At 42.0% G+C, this 24819-nt stretch overlaps 1 pseudogene; it reads left to right on the top strand.

Annotated features, from left to right (window-relative positions):
* LOC109891379 (plexin-A1-like) overlaps window positions 1–24819 on the top strand; it is a 370611-nt pseudogene that overhangs the window by 243600 nt on the left and 102192 nt on the right.

Here is a 24819-nt window from a genome sequence, read left to right as displayed (position 1 = left end):
ATAGCAGATGTTCTGAAAGAGCTGCAAAACCTGGACCCGTACAAATCAGCTGGGCTTGACAATCTGGACCCTCTATTTCTGAAACTATCTGTCACCATTGTCGCAACCCCTATTACCAGCCTGTTCAACCTCTCTTTCATCTCGTCTGAGATCCCCAAGGATTGGAAAGCTGCCGCAGTCATCCCCCTCTTCAAAGGGGGAGACACCCTGGACCCAAACTGTTACAGACCTATATCCATCCTGCCCTGCCTATCTAAGGTCTTCGAAAGCCAAGTCAACAAACAGGTCACTGACCATCTCGAATCCCACCGTACCTTCTCCGCTGTGCAATCTGGTTTCCGAGCCGGTCACGGGTGCACCTCAGCCACACTCAAGGTACTAAACGACATCATAACCGCCATCGATAAAAGACAGTACTGTGCAGCCGTCTTCATCGACCTTGCCAAGGCTTTCGACTCTGTCAAACACCATATTCTTATCGGCAGACTCAGTAGCCTCGGTTTTTCGGATGACTGCCTTGCCTGGTTCACCAATTACTTTGCAGACAGAGTTCAGTGTGTCAAATCGGAGGGCATGCTGTCCGGTCCTCTGGCAGTCTCTATGGGGGTGCCACAGGGTTCAATTCTCGGGCCGACTCTTTTCTCTGTGTATATCAATGATGTTGCTCTTGCTGCGGGCGATTCCCTGATCCACCTCTACGCAGACGACACCATTCTATATACTTTCGGCCCGTCTTTGGACACTGTGCTATCTAACCTCCAAACAAGCTTCAATGCCATACAACACTCCTTCCGTGGCCTCCAACTGCTCTTAAACGCTAGTAAAACCAAATGCATGCTTTTCAACCGGTCGCTGCCTGCACCTGCATGCCCGACTAGCATCACCACCCTGGATGGTTCCGACCTAGAATATGTGGACGTCTATAAGTACCTAGGTGTCTGGCTAGACTGCAAACTCTCCTTCCAGACTCATATCAAACATCTCCAATCGAAAATCAAATCAAGAGTCGGCTTTCTATTCCGCAACAAAGCCTCCTTCACTCAAGCCGCCAAGCTTACCCTAGTAAAACTGACTATCCTACCGATCCTCGACTTCGGCGATGTCATCTACAAAATGGCTTCCAACACTCTACTCAGCAAACTGGATGCAGTCTGGATGCAGTCTATCACAGTGCCATCCGTTTTGTCACTAAAGCACCTTATACCACCCACCAATGCTCTAGTCGGCTGGCCCTCGCTACATATTCGTCGCCAGACCCACTGGCTCCAGGTCATCTACAAGTCTATGCTAGGTAAAGCTCCGCCTTATCTCAGCTCACTGGTCACGATGGCAACACCCATCCGTAGCACGCGCTCCAGCAGGTGTATCTCACTGATCATCCCTAAAGCCAACACCTCATTTGGCCGCCTTTCGTTCCAGTACTCTGCTGCCTGTGACTGGAACGAATTGCAAAAATCGCTGAAGTTGGAGACTTTTATCTCCCTCACCAACTTCAAACATCAGCTATCTGAGCAGCTAACCGATCGCTGCAGCTGTACATAGTCTATTGGTAAATAGCCCACCCTTTTCACCTACCTCATCCCCATACTGTTTTTATTTATTTACTTTTCTGCTCTTCTGCACACCAATATCTCTACCTGTACATGACCATCTGATCTTTTATCACTCCAGTGTTAATCTGCAAAATTGTAATTATTTGCCTACCTCCTCATGCCTTTTGCACACATTGTATATAGACCCCCCCTTTGTTTTCTACTGTGTTATTGACTTGTTAATTGTTTACTCCATGTGTAACTCTTTGTTGTATGCTCACACTGCTATGCTTTATCTTGGCCAGGTCGCAGTTGCAAATGAGAACTTGTTCTCAACTAGCCTACCTGGTTAAATAAAGGTGAAATAAAATAAATAAATAAAAATGGCCTATTTATTGCCTTACCTCCTCATGCCATTTGCACACACAGTAGCCTTTTTTCTATTGTGTTTGCTTTATCTTGGCCAGGTCGCAGTTGTAAATGACAACTTGTTCTCAACTAGCCTACCTGGTTAAATAAAGGTGTTCTCAACTAGCCTACCTGGTTAAATAAAGGTGTTCTCAACTAGCCTACCTGGTTAAATAAAGGTGTTCTCAACTAGCCTACCTGGTTAAATAAAGGTGTTCTCAACTAGCCTACCTGGTTAAATAAAGGTGTTCTCAACTAGCCTACCTGGTTAAATAAAGGTGTTCTCAACTAGCCTACCTGGTTAAATAAAGGTGTTCTCAACTAGCCTACCTGGTTAAATAAAGGTGTTCTCAACTAGCCTACCTGGTTAAATAAAGGTGTTCTCAACTAGCCTACCTGGTTAAATAAAGGTGAAATACATAAAAAAAAAAAATATATATATATATATTAACAAAATATGTTAGCTTTGCTGGTCATTGTTCTGACTTAATATTCCCTTGCTCCTTGGTGAAACAGATATATTGTCCATGGAAGGTTAATCCATTACTTTATATTTCACAATACTTTGAGGACTTTAGTGGCTTAACCATCCCACACATTGACACAGTTCAGTGTTCCAGAACGACAGTCCAGTGTTCCAGCCCTTTTGCTTGTGTGCAAATACAGTCAATATTCCCCAGAGAGGGAGAGAAGGAGAGGAGAGAAAAAAGGGATGGAAAGTCAGGAAAAACAAACAGGGGGAGGGAGGGGGGAACAAACTAATCTGGTTTGGTGGTGGATCTTCCTTCCATCGTGTGTATGTGTGTGTCTGTGTGTGTGTGTGTGTGTGTGTGTGTGTGTGTGTGTGTGTGTGTGTGTGTGTGTGTGTGTGTGTGTGTGTGTGTGTGTGTGTGTGTACACACACACACACACCGGAAAAGGGGGAAGCAGGGCAAGAAAATTAGACTAACAGAGGAGTCAGCAATAGCCATCTATTGCCGACTCCTCTGTTAGTCTAATTTTCTAACAGAGGAGGATAAGGAAAGAGATGGAGTAAGTATATGGTATATGGTATATGGTAAGAAGGGTGGGTAGAGGGAGTAGGGGAGGGAGAGAAGGGTGGGAGTTGGGGAGGGAGAGAAGGGAGGTTTGAGGGAGTAGAGAGAGGCAAGGGTGATAGAGGGAGTAGGGGAGTGAAACAAGGGTGGGTAGATGAGGGAGATAATTTGTATTTATTTAACCAAGAACAAATTCTTATTTACATTGACAGCCTACCGGGGAACAGTGGGTTAACTGCTTTGTTCAGGGGCAGAATGACATATTTGTAACTTGTCAGCTCTGGGATTCGATCCAGTAACCTTCCGGTTTCTGGCCCAACGCTCTAACCACAAGGCTACCTGCAGCCCCCATTGGAGAGAAGTTGGGTGGAGGGAGTAGAGGGAGAAAGGGGTGGGTAGAGGGAGTAGGGGAGGGAAAGAAGGGTGGCTAGAGGGAGAGAAGGGTGGGTAGGGGGAGTAGAGTAAGGAGAGAAGGGAGGGTAGAGGGAGTAGGGGAGGGAAAGAAGGGTGGGTAGAGGGAGAGAAGGGTGGGTAGGGGGAGTAGGGGATGGAGAGTAGGGTGAGTAGAGGAAGGAGAGATCAGCAAAAAGCAAAGATCCAAAAAGATTGCATAGAGAGAGGGACACAGCAAATGTGATAGAGGTGGAGAGAGAGAGAGTTTGGAAGACAGGAGGAGGACACGGCTGAGACTCGTACCACTTTCTTCTCTAGATGGAACTGAGAGAAGGATGAGGAGAATAATGAGGAGAGGAGAGAGGTTGAGAGCTGAAGGCTTCCATATGCACCACACAGTGCACCACACTGAAAGCAATGACCCATTAACCAGACAGAGGATATAAGGAGGTCTCAATGTATTGCTTTCTGACGACCAGGGTCCAGTGTACCAAAAGATTTAAGGAAAAGTTCATAGGACGTCGTTAAATCTTTGAGCAGTTTCCCAAAACCATTGTTGCAAGTTGCACATTAGATGTTTTTGTTGCCCTTCTGCATCACTTTACACAGATCTCTGCTAAACATAGCATCAATATTTTTATCTGTCTCTCTGTGCTGCGTTTGTGTTTTCACTCAGGTGCCTACTACTGTTAGTCTACCATTGTTCTGTTTCTGTATCTAGTCTACCACTGTTCTGTTTCTGTATCTAGTCTACTACTGTTCTGTATCTAGTCTACTACTGTTCCGTATCTAGTCTACTACTGTTCTGTATCTAGTCTACTACTGTTCTGTATCTAGTCTACTACTGTTCTGTATCTAGTCTACTACTGTTCTTTATCTAGTCTACTACTGTTCTGTATGTAGTCTACTACTGTTCTGTATCTAGTCTACTACTGTTCTGTATCTAGTCTACTACTGTTCTGTATCTAGTCTACTACTGTTCTGTATCTAGTCTACTACTGTTCCGTATCTAGTCTACTACTGTTCTGTATCTAGTCTACTACTGTTCTGTTTCTGTATCTAGTCTACTACTGTTCTGTTTCTGTGTCTAGTCTACTAATGTTCTGTATCTAGTCTACTACTGTTCTGTTTCTGTATCTAGTCTACTACTGTTCCGTATCTAGTCTACTACTGTTCTGTTTCTGTGTCTAGTCTACTAATGTTCTGTATCTAGTCTGCCACTGTTCTGTTTCTGTATCTAGTCTACTACTGTTCTGTTTCTGTATCTAGTCTACTACTGTTCTGTTTCTGTATCTAGTTTACTACTGTTCTTTTTCTGTATCTAGTCTACTACTGTTCTGTTTCTGTATCTAGTTTAGTACTGTTCTGTTTCTGTATCTAGTCTACTACTGTTCTGTTTCTGTATCTAGTCTACTACTGTTCTGTTTCTGTATCTAGTCTACTGATGTTCTGTTTCTGTATCTAGTCTACTACTGTTCTGTTTCTGTATCTAGTTTACTACTGTTCTGTTTCTGTATCTAGTCTACTACTGTTCTGTTTCTGTATCTAGTCTACTACTGTTCTGTTTCTGTATCTAGTCTACTGATGTTCTGTTTCTGTATCTAGTCTACTACTGTTCTGTTTCTGTATCTAGTTTACTACTGTTCTGTTTCTGTATCTAGTCTACTACTGTTCTGTTTCTGTATCTAGTCTACTGATGTTCTGTTTCTGTATCTAGTCTACTACTGTTCTGTTTCTGTATCTAGTCTACTACTGTTCTGTTTCAATATCTAGTCTACTACTGTTCTGTTTCTGTATCTAGTCTACTGCTGTTCTGTTTCTATATCTAGTCTACTACTGTTCTGTTTCTGTATCTAGTCTACTACTGTTCTGTATCTGTATCTAGTCTACTACTGTTCTGTTTCTGTATCTAGTCTACTACTGTTCTGTTTCTGTATCTAGTCTACTACTGTTCTGTATCTAGTCTACTACTGTTCTGTTTCTGTATCTAGTCTACTACTGTTCTGTTTCAATATCTAGTCTACTACTGTTCTGTTTCTGTATCTAGTCTACTGCTGTTCTGTTTCTATATCTAGTCTACTACTGTTCTGTTTCTAGTCTACTACTGTTCTGTATATAGTCTACCACTCTTCTGTATCTAGTCTACTACTATTCTGTACCTAGTCTACCTCTGTTCTGTATCTAGTCTACTACCCTTCTGTATCTAGTCTACTACTGTTCTGTTTCTGTATCTAGTCTACTACTGTTCTGTTTCTGTATCTAGTCTACTACTGTTCTGTATCTAGTCTACTACTGTTCTGTTTCAAGTCTACTACTCTTCTGTATCTAGTCTACTACTGTTCTGTTTCTGTTTCTAGTCTACTACGCTTCTGTATCTAGTCTACTACTGTTCTGTATCTAGTCTACTACTATCTAGTCTACTACTGCTCTGTTTCTAGTCTACTACGCTTCTGTATCTAGTTTACTACTGTTCTGCTTCTGTATCTAGTCTACTGTTCTGGTTTCTGTATCTAGTCTACTACTATCTAGTCTACTACCGTTCTGTTTCTAGTCTACTACGCTTCTGTATCTAGTCTACTACTGTTCTGTTTCTAGTCTTCTTCGCTTCTGTATCTAGTTTACTACTGTTCTGCTTCTGTATCTAGTCTACTGTTCTGGTTTCTGTCTATTTTCCCTCTTCTTCCTTTTCCTTTCCTATCTGCTTCTTCCTTCATTCTGTCTCTGTCAGAGGAAAAGGAGGGGCAAGTGGCGCTTTATCTCTTTTTGACTCCCTCAATCTATCTCTCTCACTCTCCATGGTTCTGATTTATGTGTGTGTGTGTGTGTGTTTGTGTGCGCGCAAGTAGAAAAAAACATTTTGACTGACACCACATGTTTTGAAACACCAATTCCATCCTCTTCTTTCAGGTTGCCTCAACAGTCTATGACTGTCATACAGTATACACTTTTAGTTTTTGTTGTCCTAGTCCTCCTCCTAAAATGTTTGCTCACTAGCCAAACTTCCTTACATTGGCAACAATGAGCCAGATTGTTAACTTTTGCCTACTTACTACTTCTAGCTACACAATGCATGAATGTATGGTTGGATCAGAATCGCCACTTTAACCTCTCTAAGGTATGTGGGACGCTAGCATCCCGTCTGGCCAACATCCAGTGAGGTTGCAGAGCGCCAAATTCAATTACAGAAATGCTCATTATAAAAATTCAGAAAACAAAAAATATTTTTAAATAGGTTTAAAGATTAACTTCTTGTTAAACCAACCCCAGTATCATATTTAAAAAAAAAAAAATTGGCTAAAGCATACCTAGCCCAGAACATACCTAGCCCAGAACATAGCTCATTTGACAAATTATTACAAACAGTAACCAGCCAAGCAGAAGCGTTACAAAACTCAGAAAAATAGAAAATTAATCCCATACCTTTTGATCTTCATATGGTGTTAATCAGAAGACATTAATTTACTCAATAAATGTTCCTTTTGTTTGATGAATTCTCTTTATATCCGAAAACCTGTTTTGTTAGTGTGTTTTCTTCAGTAATCCACAGGCTCAAACTCAGTCAAAACAATCAGACAAAAAAATCAACATTGTATCCGTAAAGTTCATAGAAACATGTCAAACGATGTTTATATTCAACCCTCAGGTTGTATTTTAGCCTAAATGATCTATCATATTTCAACCGGATAATAACGTCGTCAATATAGAAGGTAAACAAGAAATGCACATGCGCCTGAAAAAACTCTGCGACACGTTAGCATCCACTCGTTCAGACTGGTCTTACTCCCTCATTTCTAAGAATACAAGCCCGAACGATTTCTAAAGACTGTTGACATCTAGTGGAAGGCATAGGAACTGTAAATGGAGTCCTAAGTCAATGGATACTGTAATTGCATTGAATAGAAAACTACAAAACAAAACAAATAACTACTTCCTGAATGGATTTTTCTCAGGTTTTCGCCTGCTAAATCTCTGTTATGCTCACAGACACTATTATTACTATTACAGACACTATTATAACAGTTTTGGAAACGTGAGAGTGTTTTCTATCCTAATCTACCAGTTATATGCATATCATATCTTCTGGGCCCGAGTAGCAGGCCGTTTAATTTGGGCATGCTTGTCATCCAAAATTCCGAATGCAGCCCCCTACCCTAGAGAGGTTAATCATTGGCCAGTATGGAGAACTAAGTAAAACCCGAAGTCCAATCCCTAGCTCCATCCATGGATAATTTAGGAAATGGCTAATTGTAGCAAGCTAGCCTCCGGAGGACAACCACACAAGGAGATGCAACCATTCAAGTTGTTTCTGTCAATGACATTTTGCTTTTGATTTGGTGTGATTGGTGTTAATCCAAATCCAAACTGGCTTCCCTTGACACTTTCTTTGGTGCGCCAGGACCATTTACATATGAGTACACTTAGTATACCTCAAAGCTGATTGGCTTTTGTTTTATACTTTTTTTATCAAGGGAGGCAAAATGTTCCGTGGCTTTCCTTGCATTCAAAGCTACAGGCGGCAACAATGTCATACTCTTTCTGACCAGCCAGCATCAGATAGATGCGCTACACATACTGAGACAGAGGGTCACTGATTTGCTCGCTCGGAAGTCGGAAGTGTACATACACCTTAACCAAATACATTTAAACTCAGTTGTTCACAATTCCTGACATTTAATCCTAATAAAAATTCCCTGTCTTAGGTCAGTTAGGATCACCACTTTACCACTTTATTAAAAATTTGAAACCAGAATAATAATAGAGACAATGAATTATTTCAGCTTTTGTTTCTTTCATCACATTCCCAGTGGGTCAGAAGTTTACATACACTCAATTAGTATTTGGTAGCATTGCCTTTAAATTGTTTAACTTCTGTCAAACTTTTTGGGTAGCCTACCACAAGCTTTCCACAATAAGTTGGGTGAATTTTGGCCCATTCCTCCTGACAGAGCTGGTGTGTCAGGTTTGTAGGCCTCCTTGCTTGCACATGCTTTTTCAATTCTGCCCACAAATGTTCTATAGGATTGAGGTCAGGGCTTTGGGATGGCCACTGCAATACCTTGACTTTGTTGTCCTTATAAGCCATTTTTCCACAACTTTGGAGGTATGCTTGGGGTCATTGTCCATTTGGAAGACATTTGCAACCAAGCTTTAACTTCCCGACTGATGCCTTGAGAAGTTGCTTCAATATATCCACATAATTTTCCAACCTCATGATGGCATCTATTTTGTGGAGCACACCAGTCCCATCTGCTGCAAAGCAACCCCACAACATGATGCTACCACACCCATGCTTCATGATTGGGATGGTGTTCTTCGGCTTGCAATCCTCCCCCTTTTTCCTCCAAACATAATGATGGTCATTATGGCCAAAGAGTTGTATTTTTAGTTTCATCAGACCAGAGGACATTTCTCCAAAAAGTACGATCTTTGTCCCCATGTGCAGTTGCAAACCGTGGTCTGGCTTTTTTATGGTGGTTTTTGAGCAGTGGCTTCTTCCTTGCTGAGCAACCTTTCAGGTTATGTTGATATAGGACTCGTTTTACTGTGGATATAGATACTTTTGTACCTGTTTCCTCCAGCATCTTCACAAGGTCATTTGCTGTTGTTCTGGGATTGATTTGCACTTTTCGCACCAAAGTATGTTCATCTCTAGGAGACAGAACGCATCTCCGTCCTGAGCGGTATGATGGCTGCGTGGTTTATACTTGCGTACTACTGTTTGTACCTTCAGGGGTTTGGAAATTGCTCCCAAGAATGAACCAGACTTGTGGAGGTCTACAGATTTTTTTCTGAGGTCTTGGCTGATTTATTTAGATTTTCCCATGATGTCAAGCAAAGAGGCACTGAGTTTGAAGGTAGGCGTTGAAATACATCCACAGTTACACCTCCATTTGACTCAAATTATGTCAATTAGCCTAACAGAAGCTTCTAAAGCCATGACATACTTTTCTGGAATTTTCCAAGCTGATTTTTTTTCTCATTTTGTCTGTCATAGTTGAAGTGTACCTATGATGAAAATTACAGGCCTCTCATCTTTTTAAGTGGGAGAACTTGCACAATTGGTGGCTGACTAAATACTTTTTTGCCCCACTGTATGTGAATAAACCATGAAGGTGTGTGTTGTCTTTGATTGACTATTGTGAGGCACGGGAGTGATTCAACTTTAATCAGTAGGTGAGAGGGAATTGTGCTTATAAGGCCTAAATGATCTGCCCCCCTCTCTTACCCTTTACACACATGCACACCACGGCACCCCACCCTGCTATGAATAAATGCTGATGTGAGTAATGTATCAGGGAGGTGTGCGTGTCTTCACTACAACAGACCTCTACATCCCATCTCCACAGTAGGTCCCTGTGTGGGGGGACAAACCTGAATCACCCTGGTGATTTGGCAGCTAAAACTGTGTATGTGTGTGCCTGCAGTCATTCCATATTCTGATTGGTTTTTCGGGAGGACGATGGGGCCTCTCTCTCTCTCACCCGTCTGCATTCCTCTTATCTCTCACACACTCACTCCATCTCCTTACCCTTTTATCTCTGTCTCCCGCTCCATCCTGTGAAGCCGACAGTTCCTTGGCATGCCTAGGTGTGGTTGTCTCATGCGAGACCCTTGTTTCCAGACATCCTCTTCTCTTCTTACTCCTCCTTTCTCACTATATCCCTATATTTCTCTCAGGTGAGTTGGGCAGTGTTAGACTGGGAGGGAGGCGAAGACTGGTATGGGGGCAGGGTTTTTCTCCAGCCAAGCAGCAACAGAACTGTTCTTGTCCTCTGTCTCTTGATCTCTCTCTCCCCCCTCTCTCTCCTCCTTCTCTCCCCCTCTCTCACTTCCTCTCTCTCTCTCCCCCATCTCCTCTCTCTCCCTTTCCATCTCCTCTCTCTCCTCTCGCTCTTATTCACTCACTCCTTTCACTACCCTTTTATTTTACTTGTCTTAACCAGGTTGTCAAAACTCTGCTACATTACTGGAGTCCATATAGAAGCTAACATACCTTACCACTGAAAACTCTGCTACATTACTGGAGTCCATATAGAAGCTAACATACCTTACCACTGAAAACTCTGCTACATTACTGGAGTCCATATAGAAGCTAACATACCTTACCACTGAAAACTCTGCTACATTACTGGAGTCCATATAGAAGCTAACATACCTTACCACTGAAAACTCTGCTACATTACTGGAGTCCATATAGAAGCTAACATACCTTACCACTGAAAACTCTGCTACATTACTGGAGTCCATATAGAAGCTAACATACCTTACCACTGAAAACTCTGCTACATTACTGGAGTCCATATAGAAGCTAACATACCTTACGACTGAAAACTCTGCTACATTACTGGAGTCCATATAGAAGCTAACATACCTTACCACTGAAAACTCTGCTACATTACTGGAGTCCATATAGAAGCTAACATACCTTACGACTGAAAACTCTGCTACATTACTGGAGTCCATATAGAAGCTAACATACCTTACGACTGAAAACTCTGCTACATTACTGGAGTCCATATAGAAGCTAACATACTTTACCACTGAAAAGTTGGATGAAAGTTGCATAAATGCTGGTGAGCATTGCATTCACCCTGAGTAAAGTTGCTCAATAAATATATAATGCCTTTTAAATAAGTAATATTTCTCTCAAAAATATGCCTGGAAATGTTCAAGAAGTCTTTCAAGATCAGTCCAAAAGTATGACTTTTATTTTTTAAGTATGCTGTGAATATTAATTTGATTTCAGAGTCTGTAGACAGAAATACAATTGTCCAATCACAATGTGGTGAATGAATGAACCAACCAATCATGGACTGTGACATTGCTGTGTGCATGCATCCTTATCTGCTGTATGCACGTTGCTGTGTCGTGTTTACTTTTACAGATTTACATTTTTTTGCAAGTCAGATAAGAGCAAACTCTTATTTACAGTGACGGCCTACTATGTGATATTATGGCATATTATGTGAAATGACTGGACCGCAATGTTAAAATTAGTAAACCGAGTGCCACTCTATAATTTTGCCGATAGTGGCAGATAGATGGATCAAATATGTTGTCTTGTGGTCATAAGTCGTAGTTAGATGCTTACATGCCTTGTATCTGTTACCCAGATTCTGTATTCAGAAAGTGTCTTAGAGTAGGAGTTCTGATCTAGGATGTGTGCTTGAGAGAGACATGTTGAACAAGAAGGATTACTCCTATTAATCATCTACAATAATATTAAGAACTTGATTATTAAAAACATATCATGGCACTTGTTCTTGGATTTCCAGGCTGCCCTCTAACTCTATCCTATTAAATGAGCATGTATTTACTGAGAGAAACAAGAGATGGCCAATGTACTTCTATTATTAGTCTATTATGGTTGTGTGCTTTATATTCAAATGAGCCATGAATGATACACGAATGTAAAACCTAGAAACGGATATTAGTGTAATTACTGTATAAAACTTGTTTTTATTCATCAACTTTTCAGACAACAAAAAAAGTGAATAATCCAAACAGAAATGAAGGCATCGCAATAGTTCAGTTCAGTTCAAACGTTATTGTCCCCAAATGGAAATGTGTTTTCAGGCGAGGTTCACTGATAAAAAATACACACCATAAACTGACAGCAACAACAATGGGTCAGTTGAACATCAGGGGCATTTTAACAACATTATAACAAAATAACACCATTATAGTTTAACTTATCGTTACTGTGTTTCTATGGTTTCAGTATAACTATGAGGGTAATGACATCAGTGACCTGCCCGTGGACCTATCTGTGGTGTGGAACGGCAACTTTGTCATCGACAACCCCTTCAACATCCAAGGTAAGCACTAGGCTTTAGCTCAGAGGGGTAAGCACTCTCTTGTTATACAGCAAATGGTTTGTTGAACAACACTCATACGATCTGAAGACTTGTGTTAGCTCCCCAAGCAAATGCCTGGGCTTTAGCTCAGAGGGTTAACACAGTCTTGTGGTATGCCAGAAGAATTTTCTTTCATTTATTGTCACTGTTTGCCTGATGTGTTGTGGGAGCTTCACTTAACCAAGGCACTCTAGCCACATGAGTAAACGGCCACAGAGAGGGCAGTAGCATGGAGATGGAGTTTTATGTAAGCTACCACTGCATGTTAAATCATTTATAGTGTGACCAAAAAGGGCTAGGGAAAGCTAAGTCTGGAAGTGATATTCTGGCTTTGACACGCTATATTGTTCAAATATACTTTCTAAATAGCTGGCTAAGTTTCCGCCATGGTAAAATACAACTGTGGATGGCAACTGTGTGGATGGCAACTGTGTTGCATGTGCAAAATCGATTCAAAACTACAGTGCCATACAGCCCTTGTGTGCGATTTAGAAAGGCAATAGTGCATGCACATGTTATGCACACACACACACACACACACATACTCACAGCCTCAGGACTAGACAGTCACTTTACACTCTTGTGATGTCTTCACTTTTTTATACTCAATTACCGAGGCAGCAAGTAGATGTGTGTGTGTACATGTGTGCATGCCTTCATGTGTTTGTGCATTCAGAAAGTATTCAGGCCCCTGGACTTTTTCCACATTTTGTTACGTTACAGCCTTATTCTAAAATGGATTTTTAAAAACATTTTCACTCATCAATGTGCACTCAATACATTGCAAAATGTACAAAGCAAAATCCGTTTTTTATGAATGTTGGCAAATTTAAAAAACTGAAATATAACATTTACATAAGTATTCAAACCCTTTTTCTCAGTACTTTGTTGAAGCATATTTTCAAGCAATTAAAGCCTCAAGTCTTCTTGGGTATGACGCTACAACCTTGGCACACCTGTATTTGAGGAGTTTCTCCCATTCTTCTCTGCAGATCCTCTCGAGCTCTGTCAGCTTGGATTGGGAGAGTCGCTGCACAGCTATTTTCAGGTGTCCAAAGATGTTCGATCGGGTTCAAGTCCGCGCTCTGGCTGGGCCACCCAAGGACATTGAGACTTGTCCCGAAGCCACTCCTGCGTGGTCTTGGCAGTGTGCTTAGGGTCGTTGTCCTGTTCTAAGTTGGTCCTGAGGTCCTGAGTGCTCTGGAACAGGTTTTCATCAAGGATCTCTCTGTAACTTTCCCTCGATCCTGACTAGTCTCCCAGTCCCTGCCGCTGAAAACACATCCCCCTGTATGATGCTGCCACCACCATGATTCACCGTAGGGATGGTGCCAGGTTTCCTCCAGGCGTGACGCTTGACATTCAGACCAAATGGTTCTATCTTGGTTTCATCAGACCATAGAATCTTGTTTCTCATGGTCTGAGTCCTTTAGTGCCTTTTGGCAAACTCCAAGCAGGCTGTCATGTGCCTTTTATTGAGGAGTGGCTATTGTCTGGCTACTCTACCATAAAGGCATGATTGGTGGAGTGCTGCAGAGATGGCTGTCCTTCTGGAATGTTCTCCCATCTCCACAGAGGAACTCTGGAGGTCTGTCAGAGTGACCATCAGGTTCTTGGTCACCTCCCTGACCAAGGCCCTCTCCCCTGATTGCTCAGTTTACTTGGGCGGCCTGCTCTAGAAAGAGTCTTGGTGGTTCCAAACTTCTTCCATTTAAGAATGATGGAGGCCACTGTGGTGTTGGGATTCTTCAATCTTTTTGGTACCCTTCCCCAGATCTGTGCCTCAACACAATCCTGTCTCGGACCTCACTGTTCGGTTTTTGCTCTGACATGCACTGTCAGCTGTGGGACCTTATATAGTCTGTTGTGTGCCTTTCTAAATCATGTCCAATCAATTTAAGTTAACACAGGTGAACTCCAATAAAGTTGTAGAAACATCTCAAGGTTGGTCAACGGAAACAGGATGCACATGAGTCTCTTAGCAAAGAGTCTGAATACTTATGTAAATAAGTTATTTCTGTTTTTATTTTTAATACATTTGCAAATCATTCAGAAAACCTGTTTTCACTTTGTCATTATGGGGTATTGTGTGTAGATTGATAATATTTGTATATATTTAATTCATATTAGAATAAGGCTGTAACTGTACGTGTGTGTTTAGCGCACCAATCCATAGACGGTGGATAGTGATTAAACACACAACTAGGGAGTAGGAAAAAAAAGACATTTTCTTCCACAGATAATTACTAGTGAAATTGTGTAGCCTTAATAACGGCCAGCATTTTGCTGTTGTTGTTGTCCCCATGGCAGCGGGGGGTTGTAAAAGCAGGGGCTCCTGCTGTGATGCAAGATATAAGATAATGTCACATTTAGGGAAATGTTTGCTAATGCCTCTGCAGCCAAAGCCCACCACAATACAGACCCAGACACAATGTACCAGAATGTCACAATGCCTGAGTAGTGAGTACAATGCATCTCAATATGGAGGATGGGTGGTGGTGGTGAGGAGTGGGTGAGTTGGGTAGTGTTAGACTGATTGGGAGGGGGAGACTGGTATGGGGGCAGGGTTTTTCTCCAGCCAAGCAGACCGAGGACTAGAACTGGTCTCTCTCTCTCTCTCTGTCTCTCTCTCTGTGTCTCTCTCTATCTGTGTCTCTGTCTTTGTCTCTCTGTCTCTGTCTCTCTGTCTCTGTCTTTGTCTCTCTGTCTCTCTCTCTCTCTCTCTCTCTCTCTCTCTCTCTCTCTCTCATCCTTATTTTAACTAAGATAACCATCTAATGGTGCTCCCTCGCTTAATCCCTGATATGTAAATGTAATTAAATCACTCATTTAGTATCATTTAATTGGCCCATGGTTGCTTTCAAGTTAAATCGTGACCAATGGGATTTGAGGGGCTGAAAACTATTCCTCTGTCAAATTATTGCGGTCATTTGAAGTAGAGCTTCGCTTCAGTGCATATAAAAATGTTTTATTCAAAGCTGTCATCAAGGAAAAGGGTGGCTACTTTGAAGAATCTCAAATATAAAATATATCTTGATTTGTTTAACACTTTTTTGGTTGCTACATGATTCCATATGTGTTATTTCATAGTTTTGATGTCATCGCTATTATTCTACAATGTAGAAAATAGTACAAATAAAGAAAAACCCTTGAATAAGTAGGTGTGTCCAAACTTTTGACGTGTGTGTGTGTGTGTGTGTGTGTGTGTGTGTGTGTGTGTGTGTGTGTGTACACTACCATTCAAAAGTTTGGGGTCACTTAGAAATGTCCTTGTTTTTGAAAGGAAAGCACATTTTTGTCCAATAAAATAACATCAAATTGATCAGAAATACAGTGTAGAAGTTGTTAATGTTGTTAATGACTATGTAGCAGGAAACAGCTGAATTTTTATTGAATATCTACATAGGCATACAGAGGCCCATTGTCAGCAACCATCACTCTTGTGTAGGCTTACACATTTTGGGGAATATTCAGAGGTGGAAATATAAGCATATTAATACCATTTCAATTTAGATGTTTTTTGCATTGGATATATTTGCCTTATCAAATGGAGACAGAAACATAAACATTTTACTTCATAATAAGTAGACATAATTGCAAATGATTAAATCCTTCCAATAGAAATAAAAACAATTTAGTTACGAATTTAACTTTAATGAAAAGAGTTGACTCTTCACATGGGAGGATTTCAAATCAAATCAAATCAATTGTATTTATATAGCCCTTCGTACATCAGCTGATATCTCAAAGTGCTGTACAGAAACCCAGCCTAAAACCCCAAACAGCAAGCAATGCAGGTGTAGAAGCACGGTGGCTAGGAAAAACTCCCTAGAAAGGCCAAAACCTAGGAAGAAACCTAGAGAGGAACCAGGCTATGTGGGGTGGCCAGTCCTCTTCTGGCTGTGCCGGGTGGAGATTATAACAGAACATGGCCAAGATGTTCAAATTTCACTGAACAACAAAAGAAAGGGAATATTGAATGATCCCCAATGATCCATCGCATCTCCCCAAAATATTTTCAACAAACATCTGTAAAATGATAGTCTAGAAACTAAAGCTTTGGTTGACTTCCTCTTAGGCTTCCATGTCTTCTCCCTGGACCTCCTCAATGTCCACCTCTTGAACATCAGACTCTGAGGCCTCATCTTCACTGTCACTTTCCAACCTTGTTGAGGGTGGCTTGTTGTCAGGCTCAAAAAGACTCACATTTGCCCGGATGGCGACCAATATTTCAACCATTGTATTGGTCAGCCTGTTGCGTGCTTTGGTTTGTGTGTTCCCAAACAAGGACCAGTTGCGCACTGAGGCGGCTGATGTTGGTGGATGATGGAGGCAGCAGGGGAAAGAGCCTCAGATCCACAAAGTCCCTTCCACCAGGTGGCTGATGAGATATGTTGGCACGACTGCCATATTGCATCTCCATCCCAAAGCCCTTGCTTGGAAGTGTACTTCGCCAGACTGCCAAGAACCTTGCCCTCATCCAGGCCAAGATGGCGAGACATGGTCGTGATGACACCATAGCCGTGTTGATCTCTGCACCAGACAGGATGCTCTTGCCAGCATACTTGGGGTCCAACATGTACTCTGTGGGTGTATGGGCTTCAGGCAGAAGTCTTCAAGCTTTGTGATGTATTTCAGAACTGCAGTTTCCTCTCCTTGGAACAACAGTGAAGTGGGCAGGGCAATATGGATTTTGTTCTTCTTACATCTGCAAGTAGAGTCTGAATATCAGACAGGATGGCATTGTCTTCTTCAATCAGTGCAATAGCTGCTGCTATAGGTTTCAGGAGTTTCTGGCTGCTTACCACTCTCTCCCAAAATACATCATCCAGTAGGATCCTCTTGATGGAGCTGTCCATATCGGCAAACTGTGATATGGCCGTTTATTGGAGAGACTATATCCCCTCCAGGAGACTGTCAAACATGATGCCAACACCACCCCAACTGGTGTTGCTGGTCGGCTAAAATGTGGTGCTCTTATTCTTCTCACTTTGCTTGGTGAGGTAGATTGCTGCTATAACTTGATGACCCTTCACATACCTAACCATTGCCTTGGCTCTCTTGTAGAGTGTATCCATTGTTTTCAGTGCCATGATGTCCTTGAGGAGCAGATTCAATGCATAAGCAGCACAGCCAATGGGTGTGATGTGAGGGTAGGACTCCACCATTGACTCGTTCCTCCATTGAGTCAACAACATGTTCACAGCATTGTCTGTCACCAGTGCAAATATCTTCTGTGGTCCAAGGTCATTGATGACTGCCTTCAGCTCATCTGCAATGTAAAAACTGGTGTGTCTGTTGTCCCTTGTGTCTGTGCTCTTGTAGAGTACTGGTTGAGGGGTGGAGATGATGTAGTTAATTATTCATTGCCCACGAACATTCGACCACCCGTCAGAGATGATTGCAATAGTCTGCTTCTCTATGATTTGCTTGACCTTCACTTCCAATACACATTGCCTGTGAGCATCAGATGTGAACCAGTTGCGTACACAGCTTGAGCAAGACATTCATCAGCATTTCTCTGACTGCATTCCTCAATTGAGTCAAAAAAAACTTCTGGTTTCAGGAGGACCATGAGCTGTTGCTATCGATAAGGTGTCTGATTCATCATTTTCACCTCAAATAGAAGTAGGGGGACTTTTGTCAGAGGTTGCTTGTTGTGAGCGCTGAGGGAACTTTATGCACTTGGCCAGTGCATAAAGTGGTGGATTCGTGGATTCGATTACAGGCTCAAAATGGCCAGAAACGTTCTTCTGAAACTTGTCTATTCTTGTTCTGAGAAATTAAGGCTATTCCATTCAAGAAATTGACAAGAAACTGAAGATCTCATACAATGCTGTGTACTACTCCCTTCACAGAACAGCGCAAACTGTCTCTAACCAGAATAGAAAGAGGAGTGGGAGGCCCCAGTGCACAACTGAGAAAGAGGACAAGTACATTAGAGTGTCTAGTTTGAGAAACAGACGCCTCACAAGTCCTCAACTGGCAGCTTAATTAAATAGTACCCGCAAAACACCAATCTCAACGTCAACAGTGAAGAGGCGATTCAGGGATGCTGGCAGAGTTCCTCTGTCCAGTGTCTGTGTTCTTTTGCCCATCTTTAATATTTTCTTTTTATTGGCCAGTCTGAGATATGGCTTTGTCTTTGCAACTCTGCCTAGAAGGCCAGCATCCTGGATTCGCCTCTTCACTGCTGACGTTAAGATTGATGGTTGCTGATAATAGGCCTCTGTACGCCTATGTAGATTTTCCATTAAAAATCTGCCGTTTCCAGCTACGATAGTCATTTACAACATTAACTATGTCAATACTGTATTTCTGATCAATTTTATGTTATTTTAATGGACAAAAAAATTGCTTTTCTTTCAAAAACAAGGACATTTCTATCAAAAATTTGAACAGTAGTCTGTATTATGATTCTTTTTTTTTCTCGTTCAGGCTTCGACCCCGTGTCATATAAACACACATAAGACATGGATGAATGCATAGAATTGTAGGAAATTACCTTTTTAAAACAGCAACAACAAAAAATCTCTCCCCTATGCAAAATGTGTAGAACTGCAGGAAATTAGCTTTAAAGCTGCAACATTTTATCTCTGCCAACACGAGGGGTGTGAACAGTTTTGGGTTGCATGGGTTGTGAGGTAGGGGTTTGTTACTTCGCCGATAAATTACATTATCCATCCGGACCTTTGCCAGCAAAATTTGTGTTACCCGGAACATGTTAAATATTACTTGTTTACCCCTGATCTATAAATGTCATTGTATGCTGTAGCGTTAGTATTTTCCTTCACTGAAACTAAGGGACCTAGCCCGAACCATGAAAAACAGCCCCAGACCATTATTCCTCATCCACCAAACTTTACAGTTGGCGCTTTGCATTGGGGTAGGTAGCGTTCCCCTGGCACCTGCCAAACCCAGATTTGTCCGTCGAACTGCTAGATGGTGAAGCATCATTCTTCACTCACTGAACGTTGTTCCACAATTGCAGCTAACTTTACCCCACTCTAGACGCTTTGAGGTAATCTTAGGCTTGTGTGTAGCTGCTCGGTCATGGAAACCCATTTCAAGAAGCTCCTGACGAACAGTTATTTTGCTGACGTTGCTTCCAGAGGCAGTTTGGAACTCGGTAGTGAGTGTTGCAACTGGGGTCAGACAATTTTTATGTGCTACCTGCTTCAGTACTCAGTGGTCCCATTCTGTGAGTTTGAATGGCCTACCAATTTGCGGCTGAGCCGTTGTTGCTCCTAGACATTTCCACTTCCCAATAACAGCACTTTGATGAACTGACTTGTTGGAAAGGTGGCATCCTATGACGATGAAACATTGAAAGTCACTGAGCTCTTCAGTAAGGCCATTCTACTGCCCATTTTTGTCTATGGAGATTGCATGGATGTGTGATCGATTTTATACACCTGTCAGCAACGGGTGTGGCTGAAATAGCTGAATCCACTCATTTAAAGCGGTGTCCACATACCTTTGTATATATATTGTACACTGAGTGTACAAAACATTAGGAACACCTTCCTAAAATTGAGTTGAACTACCCTTTTCCCTCAGAAAGGCCTCCTTTCATTGGGGCATAGACACAAAGTACCCATGTTGACTCCAATGCTTCCCACAGTTGTCAAGTTGGCTGGATGTCCTTTGGGTGGTAGACCTTTCTTTATACACACGAGAAACTGTTGAGCGTGAAAAACCCAGCAGTGTTGCAGTTCTTGAGACACCGAAACCGGTGTGCATGGCCCCGAACTACCATACCCCGTTTAAAGGCACTTAAATATTTTGTCATTACAGTTCTCCCTCATTTGCACAGATACACAATCCATGTCTCATTGTCTCAAGGCTTTGGGGGATTCCGAGTGGCACATCGGTCTAAGGCACTACCATCTCAGTACTAGAGGAGTGAATTTAAGTGAATTTAACAAGTGACATCAATAAGGGATCATAGATTTCACCTGGATTCACCTGGTCAGTCTGTCATAAAAAGAGCAGGTGTTCCTAATGATTTTACACTCAGTGTATATACTTTTCAAGTCTAAATTGGTTTATGTTTATCTCTTGTGACTTGTGTGTGAATAGGGTTGGATGTGTCATTTCACGCTTTCAGCATGTTAACAAAAAACTCTCTCCCACCCCCACACCCCACTCCTCTCTCCATCCCTTTTTCTCCCCCTCCTCCCTCCCTCCAGCCCACCTGTACAAGTGCCCTGCTTTGAGGGACAGCTGTGGCATGTGTCTGAAGGCTGACCCCAGGTTTGAGTGTGGCTGGTGTGTCCAGGAGAAGAAGTGTTCTCTGAGGCAGGAGTGTGTCCCGCTGGAGAGTAGCTGGATGCATGCCACCACCGGCAACAGCCGCTGTGCCCACCCCAAGATCACCAAGGTACGGACGGGATGGGAAGGGTGATACTAGAGGGGGAATTTCTGTAGTAAGCTGAAGTGAGGTAGTTAAGTTTTCTATTGGAGTGAAGTTTCAAAGTGAATTTAGAGGAGGTATTGAAATCATATGGATGAGACTGGGACAGTAGGGCGGTAGAGGAAATGAAGAGAGCTAGACATAACAGAGACTGTATTGTCTCACAGATGGGAAGGACAGAGGAGGCAGTCTACGGGAGGGACATCACTGAGATGAGATGACTGATGAAGGGAAGCTGTGTGCGCGTGTGTTTTTGTTTTACTACCATGTTCGGCAATGTTCCCGTGCGCAGCTCCCCCGGGTCTGCCGCACAGAATAAATATCAGCCCGCTCAGAGAAGCACGATTGAAATTCACTCAACTTTCTAGAGTTGGTTAATTAACATCTTCAACGTTTCCCTTTTACTGTTGGATTTGTGATCGAATCAATGCAGTATTAGCCACTTTCAATGCAACATACCGAAACAAAACGAACTATGCAAGACTTATTAGCATGCCTAACTAACTATGCAAGATATTTTGTTGTAGGCAGAATGCATTGGGAGTAGGATTATATTGCATTAACACGCATGACTCAGCTCATACTCATAACCAATCACAGCTGCAGTAGGCTTATACTCTATGCAAATAGAACATTGCCATATATGGATCAGTGCCATTCACTTTGAACTGGACAGTTTTTACAGCATGAGCGGTCATGAATACAGTGCCTTGCGAAAGTATTCGGCCCCCTTGAACTTTGCGACCTTTTGCCACATTTCAGGCTTCAAACAGAAAGATATAAAACTGTATTTTTTGTGAAGAATCAACAACAAGTGGGACACAATCATGAAGTAGAACGACATTTATTGGATATTTCAAACTTTTTTAACAAATCAAAAACGGAAAAATTGGCCGTGCAAAATTATTCAGCCCCCTTAAGTTAATACTTTGTAGCGCCACCTTTTGCTGCGATTACAGCTGTAAGTCGCTTGGGGTACGTCTCTATCAGTTTTGCACATCGAGAGACTGACATTTTTTCCCATTCCTTGCAAAACAGCTCGAGCTCAGTGAGGTTGGATGGAGAGCATTTGTGAACAGCAGTTTTCAGTTCTTTCCACAGATTCTCGATTGGATTCAGGTCTGGACTTTGACTTGGCCATTCTAACACCTGGATATGTTTATTTTTGAACCATTCCATTGTAGATTTTGCTTTATGTTTTGGATCATTGTCTTGTTGGAAGACAAATCTCCGTCCCAGTCTCAGGTCTTTTGCAGACTCCATCAGGTTTTCTTCCAGAATGGTCCTGTATTTGGCTCCATCCATCTTCCCATCAATTTTAACGATCTTCCCTGTCCCTGCTGAAGAAAAGCAGGCCCAAACCATGATGCTGCCACCACCATGTTTGACAGTGGGGATGGTGTGTTCAGGGTGATGAGCTGTGTTGCTTTTACGCCAAACATAACATTTTGCATTGTTGCCAAAAAGTTCATTTTTGGTTTCATCTGACCAGAGCACCTTCTTCCACATGTTTGGTGTGTCTCCCAGGTGGCTTGTGGCAAACTTTAAACGACACTTTTTATGAATATCTTTAAGAAATGGCTTTCTTCTTGCCACTCTTCCATAAAGGCCAGATTTGTGCAGTATACGACTGATTGTTGTCCTATGGACAGAGTCTCCCACCTCAGCTGTAGATCTCTGCGGTTCATCCAGAGTGATCATTGGCCTCTTGGCTGCATCTCTGATCAGTCTTCTCCTTGTATGAGGTGAAAGTTTAGAGGGACGGCCAGGTCTTGGTAGATTTGCAGTGGTCTGATACTCCTTCCATTTCAATATTATCGCTTGCACAGTGCTCCTTGGGAAATCTTTTTGTATCCAAATCCGGCTTTAAAATTCTTCACAACAGTATCTCGGACCTGCCTGGTGTGTTCCTTGTTCTTCATGATGCTCTCTGCGCTTTTAACGGACCTCTGAGACTATCACAGTGCAGGTGCATTTATACGGAGACTTGATTACACACAGGTGGATTGTATTTATCATCATTAGTCATTTAGGTCAACATTGGATCATTCAGAGATCCTCACTGAACATTTGGAGAGAGTTTGCTGCACTGAAAGTAAAGGGGCTGAATAATTTGCACGCCCAATTTTTCAGTTTTTGATTTGTTAAAAAAGTTTGAAATATCCAATAAATGTCGTTCCACTTCATGATTGTGTCTCACTTGTTGTTGATTCTTCACAAAAAAATACAGTTTTATATCTTTATGTTTGAAGCCTGAAATGTGGCAAAAGGTCGCAAAGTTCAAGGGGGCCAAATACTTTGGCAAGGCACTGTAGATGCGCTTGTTTTGAGATCAAAGCGAGAGTTGCATGTGTACACATTTAAGTGATAATGTCTGAGAAGCCGGTGTTTAGAGAATACATTGGCATGGGTGTTGTTAGGCCCTCGACTTCATCTCGGGATGCCAATATATCCTCCAAACACTGGCTTCTCGGGCATTATCACTTTTATACAACAGGTTATCAACATCTTCAAATAATGATTGACAAATTTTCATAAACAACTTTATTTGGATTTAGTTACTGAGTGGCGCAGCGGTCTAAGTCACTGCAGGGTAGCCTAGTGGTTAGAGCGTTGGACTAGTAGCCGGAAGGTTGCAAGTTCAAACCCCCGAGCTGACAAGGTACAAATCTGTCGTTCTGCCCCTGAACAGGCAGTTAACCCACTGTTCCTAGGCCGTCATTGAAAATAAGAATTTGTTCTTAACTGACTTGCCTGGTTAAATAAAGGTAAATAAAAATCTCAGTGCTAGAGGCGTCACTGCGGACACCCTGGTTCAAATCCAGGCTGTATCACAACCGGAGGTGATTGGGAGTCCCATAGCGAGGTGCACAATTGGCCCAGTGTCATCCGGGTTTGGCCGGTGTAGGCCATAATTGTAAATAAGAATTTACTCTTAACTTACTTGCCTAGTTAAATAAAGGTGAAATAAAAATGTTAAAAAATGATTGGAAGAATGTTTTTCACAGTATCTCATCCTTCCACAAGTTATAGTCCCGACACAAATCTAGGGTTGCTCCCCAGGCCGGCTGGTCATTCGTTCCATCGGTTAGTTCAAAATGTTCCATTTCCATACTGGCTGGCAATGTTCTTATCCCTTGCTTGCTAGTTCGCCAACTACGGCTAGCTTACAGTTACATCAACTAGTGCAGCCAGAATAACAGCAAAGTAGCTGCGTTTGCATTTGTTTAAGCTGTTTTCTTGTGACCTTTATTACACTGTTGTTCAGAGGAGCTAGCCAACACCACAGCTAACACAATAACTTCAAATTGAAGCTGGAAAGACTGCAAACTATAGTAGCTGCACTTCGTTTCGTTTGACCTTTTTTCAATTGGCTTTTTTTTAAATATATCCATAAAAATTATGCCAGCTGATTCATGATTTCGACTGGCTGAGAAACGCTGCCTGCCTGTCTCGTCCTGACACGTTCATTACTATGGGACAGCTGGAGATCGAATTTGAGTATTGAAATAATGTTGCAAATGTCGGAGAGACAGACAGCAAGGTTTATACAAATCTCCGCTGTTGAAAACAACTAAAATGTTAGTCTAAATAAATGTGAGAATGTCTAGATGCATTTATAGTGGAGATCAAGTTTATAACTTGCCTGGTTGGGCTGATGAGACAGTGGATTGTCCAGTCAGACGAAATAGAGAAAATAGGCATTTTAACGTTAGACCCACCTGTTGTATATTTGTTCATATGCTTTGCTAGTTAGTGAGTTAGCCCAGTTGAAAATCATTTGTAGTCAGCAACAGGGGAGTGATTGCTTCCTACAAGAGGACAAAACGTGTACATTTCTTGACATCTTTGAAAGACAAGTCAATCAAATGTATTTATATCAGCAGATGTTACAAAGTGCTATACAGAAACCCAGTCTAAAACCCCAAACAGCAAGCAATGTGGATGTAGAGGCACAGTGGCTAGGAAAAACTCCCTAGAAATGCAAGGAACCTAGGAAAAAATATAGAGGAACCAGGTTATGAGGGGTGGCCAATCCTCTTCTGGCTGTGCCGGGTGGAGATTATAAGAATACATTGCCATTTAAGGCCAGATTGTTCTTCAAGATGTTCAAATGTTCATAGATGACCAGCAGGGTCAAATAGCAATCACAGTGGTTGTAGAGGGTGCAACAG

The sequence above is a fragment of the Oncorhynchus kisutch genome, linkage group LG5, assembly GCF_002021735.2.
Source record: "Oncorhynchus kisutch isolate 150728-3 linkage group LG5, Okis_V2, whole genome shotgun sequence".
In the NCBI taxonomy this organism is placed as follows: Eukaryota; Metazoa; Chordata; class Actinopteri; order Salmoniformes; family Salmonidae; genus Oncorhynchus; species Oncorhynchus kisutch.
Note: the sequence above shows the minus strand (reverse complement) of the source record. Positions and strands in the feature narration are given on the sequence as shown.